Source organism: Calypte anna, chromosome 1 (genome assembly GCF_003957555.1).
Source record: "Calypte anna isolate BGI_N300 chromosome 1, bCalAnn1_v1.p, whole genome shotgun sequence".
Taxonomy (NCBI): domain Eukaryota; kingdom Metazoa; phylum Chordata; class Aves; order Apodiformes; family Trochilidae; genus Calypte; species Calypte anna.
The window spans coordinates 123314652-123327003 of record NC_044244.1 but is presented as its reverse complement, the minus strand read 5'-3'; the positions used below and the strand labels follow the sequence as shown (position 1 = coordinate 123327003).

Below are 12352 nucleotides of genomic sequence, written 5' to 3'. Positions count from 1 at the left end.
TAACATCTAACAAGCACTTCTTTAGAAATGCTCCAAAAGCAATTACTTTTCTACTTTTCTTCTGAATCTTTATTAGGAAATATTTCTAATGAAAGGCTGCTTCAGGAAACTGTTGTTGTTCACTTGCATTTTCAGGGATTTCAAAACAGTAGAGTATTTAATTTCCCAATCTTTGGTTAGCTAACTACTTAGAAATTCCAAATATGTGATTCTTGGGAAAATTCTACTTTACTTTCAAAGGTGAGGTAAAGGTTTCCACAGAGACCCTAGAAACACTCAAAAGGTCTTGAACATGTTCAGGGACAAATACTAACTATAATAATGTTAAAAAACAAAGTACAATCCTATATCAGTGCCAACCCCAGGTTAAGATCTTGTCTGCAGCTTCCCAATATAGAGGACAAAAAAAAAAAAAAAAAAAAAAATCTTCAAGATTGGTGCAAAAGAATCAACACTCAGCTACAGTCCAAAACAGCAAGTGTCATCATGCAAGTCTTATTCAGCAAAACATCCCAGCATATCCACACACTTTGCCTCTAAAACATCACCTCAACAGACCATAGCAGAAGGCTATGATATGTGATCAGCAGTGGCCTGCCGGCCTGACTTCTCAAAAGCAGAAATAAAAATATCAGTGAAACTTCAAGTACTGTAACTGGATAATAGCGGGTGCTTGCTCCTTCTTAGTTGCTATTCTGATCTGCTGGATCAGAGGTGATAATCACTCCAGGAGGCAGAGCTTTCTACCTGCCAATCAGTTGCTAGGCAGTGAGCAATGAAGAGCTGACAGTCTTATCTTCAAGGGTAAAAATGGTTCTAAGGATCCACTGGAGGCTCCACTTGCCCACCACAAAACCACAAATGCTTTAAGCAAATACTGCTGCTGAATACTTTGTATGGTGAAGCTACAACCACAATTATTGCAAGTCACTAACTTCTCCATCAGATAACACCATAATGTCTGTATGTTTGGCAGTTAGCCTAGCTACATACATGAGGATTCATTAATTGTCATTAAGTTTCTTCCAGCATATCACTACACCTATAGGTTTGTACTACTTCTTCCCCTTTACTTAAGGAACGATTTATTAAACTGCACGGCTGTATCCCTGAAGGCATGACCAGAATATAGTGCTGGAACAAGCCAGGTCATCTCCCATCTCATTCAGCTTCCATGGCAATGGCATTTAAGCATTCCCCTTCCTGTTCCTGCAGTACTTTGACTTCTTATAGTTGTTTGGATAAATGTATGCAGGGCCAAGTTGTAAACACAGGAAAAAAAACCAAAACAAACTAAAAAACGAAACTGATGTGTTTTTGGAAAGGAGCAGATTAAATTGGATCAGTTTAAATGGACCTGAAATTCAGTTCCAGAATGGTCATATAAATAGTTCCTGCATCACATAAAAGAGGGAAAGGACAACTGAAAACTCTAAGTCAATATTGCTCCTGAAGCTCCTTACCACAGTCCTGTGACTCAACACAAAAAATCAGAACTGACCTAACAATGCTACCTGACCTGGGGGTTCACAGCAGACATGAGTCAAGACAAGATCTATGGGGAACACTGACTGGATTTTTAAAACTTAGATACACTGTGAGTTGTTGAAAATAAAGCAATTTTAATGACACCATTAGCTTTAGCTACCAAAAGCCACTGCCTTTTTCTGGTGTTCTCAATGCAACTGCTTTTACCCTCCTGGCATTTCCCTCCTGGTCCTTTGCATATTCTTAGGTTTTACTGCACAAACTGGAAGCCACATAATCACAGGGCAAGTGGATCAACACAACTGCCAACACAAAGGTGGCAACAGGAATGGATCTGACCTTCTCAACAAGAGTCACTGTCAGCATGGTTTCAGGTGATGAGAAAACTGCACCCTGACTCAAGACCATTATTTTACCACCTGTAAACTGCTCTTGATAGAATGCATAGGGTCTATGCAGTAGAACTTGAGTGTAGAATAACAAGATTTCACTCCATATTCCTCTATGCCTTTTTGTTTTTTCAACAAAGGCTAGCCTGAAGTTTAACCAAATTCTGCATGGAATCAACTAATTCTAAATATGTGGCTTATTACACTTGTCACATAGAACATGTAGAACTTAGCACCCCAGTTTACAAGCAAATCTCTCTGAACAAACCCTCAAAAGCCCCATATTCTATTCATTTATTGTTTGCTTATGCACAGATTAAGTAATTTGAAGCTGTACAACCCACCAGTTGAATATCAAGTTAATCCAAGCACAAAAGGTGTGCGAGTTAAATTCCTCCCCTTGCCCAAAGACAAGCTTCTTTACCTCTGGTGATCTTTCTTTGCCACAGATGATCTTCACTCCTATATAAAAGCTGCAGCTCCTTCCAGCAGGCAAACTATCCTCTTCTCTTAGTACGTGCAACTATCTCTGTCCCTCTCCACTCAACCCAGCAGATGCCATCCCTGTTTCTCCATATTCCTTGGAGTCATGACAACAGTGTACATTAAGCTCTGCACACAAAAACTCTTACTTCACTCCTTCCAGGAAACAGTACTGGACAGTAAGCAGCATCCCATAGGCATCTGATAATGCCACTGTTTAAGTAAAAAGCACATTTCTTCAACAAGATCTGTGCCCATACTTAGCATTCATCAGGGCCATACTGTAGACAAGTGAACTGGAGTCACACAAAATTCTCTGACCCTGAGCTTGCATGCTCCAGAATTGGTCTTTGTAGCCATCTAAGACCATAAAAAAGATTAAGACTCCAAAGTAAAATCTCTATGCTTAGCAGGTCCCAAACAATATCAATAACTTAGTAAGTTTTAACCACAAGGAAACTTCTACATTCAGAGTAATAATACTAACCTCACCATGAGAATCACACCTCTTTTTATATGAACTTGTTATCATGAAGAGGAGAGATAAAGCAAGAAACATGAGGAAAAAAAACTGGAAAAAATCAAGCCTGAGAATTTAGGTTTTCTTACTGTTGTTATAGAATGTCCAAACTCATATGAAATTCTACTTTGAACAAATGACTTGTTGGCTGTCCTAAATATATAATTCTTCCCACTCCCCAAAGATCAGCAGTAATATCATATACTGTGCAACTATTAAATTGTAAAAATACCCACACACCAACACATGATTTGATTTTGAATGTTACAAAATTTTTTTTCTATTATAATGATTTTCCTTTATCTGGAAACTAAAATCTGGTATTTCTAAAGCTGCACACAAAATTAGAACTTCTACTGCAGTTCCACTTTACAAAAGCTAATGTGTTTACAGAAATATTTGTTTATCACTATATCAAACAAGCAGTGAACTAATTAAGTTTTCTCCAGCAAAACACTTTCTTGTGTGTTTTATCTTGTCTTATGCAAAATAAAATTCTTACCTTTATTAGTAGGACTCCACTTACACTTTGGAGAAAAAATATGTTGCAATGCACTATATATGCAAATAAGCTTTGCTTTGTCATGCAGCATCCGGCACTTGATACACAGTCAATTACAGCAGCACTCAGTCTTTTTAGGGCCCATTTTCTTTGTACAGCAGATGTAAACAGCTCATTTTCCAGTAAATACACGTTACATGGGTTGATTGTAAGTAAACAAAGCCAAACATCTCTTTAGTTATTAGTTTTGGTATCCGTTTCTCTAACTTGCATTATCCCACTTAATAATTAACACCAAAGAAAGCTAGTAGAAGTCAGATGCTTCAAGTTGATGCAGTTAGTATAAAAAAGGAAAATAAGAGGGAACACTCAAAGCACTCTTCAAAAGATCATCATGCAAATGTTGCAGAAAGGGAAGCCCATCACCCATTTTCTGTTTACCCTTGCAAGGACTTAATTAAACGTGCAGCAGTCTTTGCATAGCACCCATTTAATCCATGCCACCAAAATGGTAAACTTGGTAGTTACCAATCATTTAGATGGGGGTCAAAAGGGCTAATGCCTTAGATTGCTCTTAATCATAAGATATCCTCAGACAAACCTCCCCAGTCTTCATTCTGGCTCTACAAACACAAAATCAAGCAGCAGTGAAAATGTAATACCGACTACTTAATCAACAAAACAAACACAACAAAACACCACAATACCCATCCAATTACTTAGAGCTTATTTCCATTTTTAAGAAACTTATACAATTTTCTAAACTATATACAAAAGTAAATTCAGTTATTTCACTCAAATGTGTTGCAGCTATTGTTATTCTTTAACTTAATACAATTTTACTAGGTCCTACTGAAAGTCCACTGATAAGAAAGCAAACAAAAATTCATCAGTAAAAAATCTGTTCAAAGACTCCAAGCAGATGCACTTAAAAAACCTCTCAATTTTCATTTCTTAACAAGAATACTAGTACCTTTAAATAAATAAAAGAGTTGTTTAGAAAGTTGTTTTAGAGTTGTTTAGAAAGCTTCACATGTACTTGAAGGAATATTAATTCAAAGATTTTTATTAAGGGAGAACTTGTTAATTATTATAACAGACTGAAAGCATAATAGAGTATGATGCTACCAAATTTACAGATATTTAATTCAGTGACCAAGTTTCATATAGCATTGTTACAAAGGTATTAAGGTAAGGTTTGTTCCATGAAGGGGAGTATCATTCAACTTATTTACCTGAAGTAATTTTAAATACTTGTATCAAGAGCTATGTAGTCATATTTACTATTTTGTCATTGTTGCTTGCTGAGTATGTGATAAACCAGTCTCTTTCATGTGGTAATGCTTGGTGCAAAAAATAGGACACTTTTCACTTTAATTCATCTGTTAATCAAACATACTCAGGTTTTTCAAAGAGCTATGAACAATAGGTCTGCTCAGTTTTCTTTTTTTGCCTTTTTACATTAAAATTTTCAAAGTAAGACTGAAAATATACAGACTTTTAATGCACCTTGATATCCATTACCAAAACTACCACTGTTGCTAGACAGCTAGGCAAGTAGAAACACAGCTTCTCCCTTGAAAAATAAGAATTAAGAGCCCCAAAACACATACCAGCAATGCACCTGACATCTGTACAACACATAGGTAGCACAACAGAGAAATGAGAATCTAAAAACCAAACACAATGGAATGCATCCCGGGGGCATTCATATTCTTTTCACTTACTATTCTGTGATGCTCTAAAACCATCTTCACAGGCAGTGGGGATTTTAGGAAAGGGTAGTAGCACTGCAACATGACACATCATCTCAGACAGCTCCACAGTAAAAATGGAATTTTGTCCTCACTATCTCAAGGTTCAAATATTAACAACACTCTTTTTCAGCATTCTGCCAGATTCAGGGAACGCGTTCTATTAAAATGCAGATTATGTGCTTATTCAGACTAATTTTGAAGATAAGATACTCCTTACTGTCAAGCAGTCTTCTGCAACTGTTAATTGAATTCAATGTTTATTGACCAAAAGCACACAACTGAGCTCCAGAAAACAGCTGTGACAAATGCAGCAGTGCCAGAATTTTCATTGTATCACCCTGACACAGCACTTCTATAGATGGCAACAAAAGCATATCTCTGGAGGAAAATCAGTTCAGTGTATAGATAATAAATACACTTAATGGAATTATAATCTATGAGGAACTTGCTGCACCACTAATTTACCCACAACATTTCTATAATGATTGCTTGCATCCATGAATGATGAAGTTCACAGGTAGTTTTGCAAAGTGCATGTTGTTGTTTAGTAGTGAAATTCACACCAGAGAGGGTACTGAATAGTTGCCAGACAGCAAGGACTTCACTGATAATAATTTGCCTTGCTTATAATTTCAAATTCCTAATGTTTTCATTTACTAAACTGACCACATGCATACTGAAGAGCTATATGGAACACCTTCCTCACAGGAGTTTGATTCTTAAGACCTTCTAAATTGGCATTTTTATTTCTTTAATAGAATTAAGATTACTCACATATTTGTGCATAGACATTAAGCAGCCAGGAAAACAAAATAGTATGGAGACAGATGTACTAAAACAGTATTTTAAAGATGCACACAAAAGCTGCTAAGGTAAAACCCAGGTTGCTTTTTATCATTTCAATTTATAATTCAAGGATGGGTTAGGATATGACATGTATCTAGAAAGACAACTGGATTTCTCCAGTATTTAGAAATCACAGCCTGCAAATCTAGAACTCCTAGAAATCATGATACATTTAGAAAAGCAAGAAACTTCACAAAGAGAATAAAGATACTGACCTGCATTTTTTTAAAAAGAATTAATAGACTCACTTATAGACCAGTAAAGCATTTAAGTTATCTGAAAAAAAGCAGCCTGAAAATGGGAGGGGAGAGAAGTATGATATGATAACTTCCTGGATACTCAATGCCACTTTTTCAATAACTTCTTAACTTCTCCATCTTTCGATTCCTACTTGGGAGAAAAACAGAAATGCAGTTTCTACCACTAATTCTCAGAACCAGCTCATAGAATGGCTTAACTTGGAGGGGACCTTAGAGATCATCTACTCCAACCTCCCTGCCCTGGGCAGGGACACCCAGACAAGGTTGCTCAAAGCCTCATCCAACCTAACCTTGAACCAACCTTGTCCCCTCCAGGGAGGGGACATCCACAGTTCCTCTGGGCACTCTGTTCCAGAGCCTCACAAGCCTCATACCGTAGAGCTTCTTCCTAATATCCAGTATAAACCTACTCTCCTGAGTTTAAAACCATTCCCCCTTGTCCTATCACTGGACACTCTTATGAAAAGTCCCTCTCCAGACTTCCTATAGGTTCCCTTCAGGAAGGCACCTATAAGGCCCTCGGAAATCTTCTCAGGCTGAGGAATCCCAGCTCCCTCAGCCTCTCCTCATAGCAGAAGTGCTCCAGATCCTGGATCTTCTTTGTGGCCCTCCTCTGGACTCATTTAAACAGATCTATGTCCTTCTCACGGTGGGAACACCAGAACTGGATGCAGTATTCAAGGTGGGGTCCCACAAGCACAGAGTAGAGGGAGAGAATCACCTCTCTCAATCTGCTGGCCATGCACCTATTGATGCATCCTAGGACACAGTTGGCCTTCTGAGCTGCATGACCATGCTGCTGGCTCATGGTGAGCTTCTTCATCAACACCCCCAAGTCCTTCTCTTCAGGTCTACTCTCAATCTTCTCTGTACCCACGTCTTGTTCTTGGGATTGGTTTGACCCAGAAGCAGGACCTTGCACTTGGACCTGCTGAACCTGACGCAGTTTGCACTGACCCATTTCTCAAGCCTGTTAAAGTCTCTCTGGATGGTATTCCTTCCCTCAAATGAACCCACCACACAGCTTGGTGCCATAGCAAACTTACTGAGAGTGCACTCCATGCCTCTGTCCTTGACAAAGGTGTTAAACACTTAACTGGCCCAGAACAGACCCCTGAGGAACTCCACTTGTCTCCAGATGGACACTGAGTCGCTGATCACAACCCTGAGTACAACCTTCTAGCTAGTTCCTTAAACATCGAGTGGCCCAGCTGTCAAATTCATGTCTCTCCACTTTAGAAACAAGGATGTCATGTGGGACGGTGTCAGATGCCTTAGACAAGTCCAGATAGATGATAGTTGCTTTTCCTCCATCTACCAGAGCTTAGCTCTGTCATAGAAGGCCACCATATCTGTCAGGCATGATTTACCCTTAGTGAAGCCACTGGTGACCAAGCTGTCACTAATCCCCCCATTGTTTTTCATGTGCCTTAGTACAGATGCTAGGAGGATTTGCTCCATGATTTTACCTGGCACAGAGGTGAGATTGGCTGGTCTGTAGTTCCCTGGGTTTTCTTTGCTCACTTTTTTTAAAGAGGAGGTTATGTTTTCCCTTTTCCAATCTGTAGGAACTTCCAGGTTTAAGCCACTTTTTACTTGAACAGAATGTTCCAATGAGCAAACTAATTAATGCAAAACACACACAAACAATACATGATAGCAAGAATAAGTCTTGGAAATATAACTGGTATATTTCCAATTTCCTTGCACATTTCCCCACTGTAAGACACTTGTAACTTTAGCATCTGCTTGGTGTCCATTCTGTGAACACTGGATTCAAGAAGCAATGTAGTTTTTATGGCCACAAAAATAACCCATAACTGAACAACAGGGTAATTTTTTTTAAGATGATGTACATTAACATTATTCCAAAGTGAAGCATATTATATATACAATGTTACAGAGCACAACTGTAGTCTAGCACATATACAAAGGCTATTTCACTCAAAAAGTAATAATCCTGTTTAATTGATGTGGAAAAATTATCACAAATGCAACTGATCTCTTCACTCATACCTGATATGCTCTATCTTGGTTTTGAATGCTACATTTTGTGACAGACAACACTAATCTAAGAACAAAAAATTCAACTTTTTATTCCAGAGAAAAAAGGAAAAAACTACCCCTAACACTCAAACTATCTCACAAAAAATCACTTCCACACACATGCATTTCCTCATCTACTACTTAGAAAGTACCTGTATTTTGATGAACAAAATTAAGAAACATATCTCAAAAGGAAACTCATTATTTTGTATTTACACTACCAAATTGGACTGACTTATTCTGCTAATGTATAGACTTTACCTACAACATAAAACCAGGAATAGTTTCATTCTAGGTTCTTAAATAATGTCTAGAACCAACACCATAAGCAAGCTCACTTTTTTTTTATCAGTGCATCAGTGCCAATACCTTCAATATAAACTGACATATCTGACAATCAAATGGCAATATAACCTCTTTCCTTCTACATATCCAATATCCTTCAGGGACTGAAGTCTGAAATGCAGTTTAAAAGAGCATCAGCTCCAAAAACACTACCAAAATTTACTGTATCTTCTACAGTTTTTGAGGGATTACCTATCTACTGGTATCACTGCTATTTCCTTATCCTTAAATATTAAACTAATATATCCCTTTTCTTAATCATGGCAACTCTCATAACTACACATATGTATCTTCTAAATTGTAATTACAGATCATTATCTGCACCTAAAACCAAGTACATCTTAAAAACTGCAGTATTAACCTGGCCATCTGAAACTGAGCCAGATATTACACATGAAGATCAAACCATAATTCAAGGCATTCAGGTCTCCATTATAACTGATTTCATTATTCATTCTTCTTTCTCATGTAGTGAAATGCAAGTTGAACCAAGGCAAATTATGTCACTGCCAACTTGTGAAGGCAGTCTTTCTCCATAGTCCAAGAGCTAACAGTAATTAAAAACTGAACTAATTATGCTAAACTTCTCCAGAGACAGGAAGAAGCAGGTGCTTACAAAGGCTGCTTCCTATATCAGACACAACACCTTACTCTCCCACCCACTCCAGGCTTAAGTATCAAGAGATTTTCTTTTGTCATTGCTAATGCTAACATTTCCTTATTTTGTCATATGTATCTTCAAGGGCAACCTAATACCATCTCTCCACTTCAAACCTATAAATTCCAGCCAGCATAATTGATCCTCATGAAAAAAACATCTCGGCATCTGTAGGAAATTCACCAAATTCTTACTTTCCAAAATGTTCACTCTATAATGAAAAGCTTTAGTCTACAAGTTAGCAACCCTAAGCATCTGTCAGCTGACAATACCAACTGAAGCACCCTTCTGGATACTGGATGAGGTGGGGGCTTCAAATAACTGAGGCCAAACTGCAAGAGCCTAAGAAAAAACATTGACATAGCTTCTAGATTTTTTTGATCATTACTAAAGCAGTGATAGAAACAAAGAAGTGCTGTCAACAGATCCACTGACCTTTTTCTTAAGATACATCTTTCAAAAGATATTTTAAAATATTTTAGATATTCTGTGATCAAATACTAAAGAACAAATACACACCCTACAAAAAGTAGAGGTGGACAAAATAGGGATAATTTCTGAAATACTTTCAAAAAAATTACATAGGATGAATAACAATTACAAATTTTCACTCCAAGCCAAAATTCAGGAACTTTTTTTATACTTCTCCTGAGGATAAGCAAGTATGTACAGTTTTGGTTTTAAATATACACCAAACTGCCCATTTTAGAGATGAGAATTAACTCCTTCATTTTAGTGTTTTAGCACAGTGAATGACCACGAACTTCCAAGCACCACACTGCATTACTTGGGCAATCGAATAAAACCACAGCAATTACACTTTAAGTGAAGCAAAAATCAGATCCTTCCTTTTTCACAGAATGCATTTTCTTGCTAGTTTCATGCATTAAATAATTTAGCATCATGAAACCATGCACAGGAATATCTTCTAGCTATTCCATGCACCACATGTATGTAACTCATGTTAGAGGATATACGTTCCATCCTGCACCTGCCAAATTTATTTTCTCAATATAATTAAATTGTTGACATAAGTAAAAAACCCACCTTTTTAAAAATGCATACTTTAAGTACTAGTTAAGCATTCAAAAGTTCTATAGAAAGCAAGATATAAAAAATTACCAAACAAGTGACAGCATTCTTTTGAACAAAAGTATTTCTTGAAAGGATTTACAATAAAGTATGGAAGCACTGGAATAATCAGTTTTTCCTACCATTCATATGAATAACACAGCCAGTACTGAAACCTGACTATTGGTGAGTTTTAGGTGGTAGTGGGAGGGCATAGGGAAGGAAGAGATAACAAGAAAGGGTGGAAAGGCATAAAAAGTTAGTATGTTTCAGTCACAGGACCTCTAGCAATAAGTGGACTGCACAGCACCAAGAACTTAATGACCAACTGAAGTAGGAGCTCAGAAACAGAAGCACATCCTGGAAAATTGCCACAGAAAATGGAAGCAGGGAGGGCTATTAAAAACTAATTCACTATTCAGCAATTTATGCCTCTGCATATTTTCTTCTAATATCACACAAATAGCCACTTGATGTATTTGTAATGATTTTCCTTTGTTTAAGTATCCTGTACAGCTTTTAATCTTTAAAGTTCTTCATACATTAATGTAATTAGTAATTAATGATGTTGTGTACGCAACACTGATTAGTAATTTTTAAATTAGTCCAATATGAGTGACTATTCAGGGCCAGATAAAAGTCCTTTTGTTGCATATAATTAGAATATGAAATGGTCAAAACACATACATGGACCCTCTGGTAGAAATTACTTGTATTTGGAATCAAACTACATTTCATTCTGCTAGCTTTGAAGCATTCCAAGAGGCAGAAATTAACTGAAAGTACCAAACATTCTCCAGTTGTGACAAACTACTATTTTAACAACTCTCATCAAATTTGGCATGCACACAGCAGAAGTTGCTACAAAAACAAACCTCTGCAGAGTCCAACTTTATTAAATTCCAGTTTAAACATGAACTCAGATTTTTACAGGTTTTATAAACTAAAAATTATATATATGGAGTAGTTTTATACTTGATCAACAGTCAATATAATATAGCTAAGAATGAAAAACAAAAATCAAACAAGACTATGGTGTTGCTATGATAAACTGTTACATTCCAGTGTAATCAGAAGAGATTCAATAAACCTTGACTGAACTGAGAATCCCAGAGATGGGGAAAGGAAAGGCAATCAGAGTAAAGCTATCATTTGGATAGAAAATCAGTAATTCATTCCCAGAGGTAGAATGCATTTTTGTTTCAGAAAAGCCCTAAGGAAATGGTGAAAATAAAATTCAAAATCAGTGAGAGCAAGAAAAAAAACCAGCAATTCTATTTTTTTATATAATTCACTGTGTATTTGCAGGAGACAGACTGGAATAGGTAACTGATCTTTTACATGTTTCTCATAAAGAAGAGCAAAAGATTTTAAGAGAATAAATGGATTACTCCCTCCCACCCCCACTTTGTAAACTGCTACAGGACTTCTGGTGAAGATAATTCCTTCTAAAAGGATGTAAGAGCTTAACAAAGACCACAACAGGAGACAAGTGGTAAGTAAGTGAATGTATTTCCTTCCTAGAAAAAAAAAGGGCAGCAATCTGTGTCTAATGGCTGACCTTGTTCATGACACTAACTAGATAAGAACTTTAAGGTATTGTGGATATGCCTGTGCTATGAAAGGATTAAAGACAACTACAAGGGAACATGAGGTGTTTCCCCATCCTATTAATATCGTGTTCAATAAAAAAAGAGTAGCAAGTGGAACACAGAAAGTTTAAGAGAACCAAGCAATTAACTCACAGGGCAAAATAACAAACTGAAGGTTCACACATGGGGAAAAAATAGAGAAGATTTATAGAGAACTTCACCAGTGACCCTCAGTACATTTAAAACATAAGGTTCACCATCTCTATTAAATTAAATTGTATGTTCCACTGACTTGCACACAAGACTGATGATTCTTCCAGCATAACAGAATTTTTTGACTTCTATTTAGACATTTAAGGATCAAGACTATGCCAATTAAGTAAAAAAAGCCAACC

The 12352-nt window shown here is 36.9% G+C and overlaps 1 protein-coding gene across 6 annotated transcripts in view; it reads right to left on the bottom strand.

The window, feature by feature from the left end:
• Window positions 1-12352, bottom strand: part of AP1S2 (adaptor related protein complex 1 subunit sigma 2) — a 33731-nt gene that overhangs the window by 9878 nt on the left and 11501 nt on the right. For 2 of the 6 annotated variants that reach the window (XR_003988584.1, XR_003988583.1), the window contains exon 5: window positions 3911-4005. The exons of the other annotated variants lie outside the window; for them this stretch is intronic. The gene's annotated coding sequence lies outside the window, so the exon portion shown is untranslated. The remainder of the gene's footprint in view (window positions 1-3910; window positions 4006-12352) is intronic. 6 annotated transcript variants of the gene reach the window in all.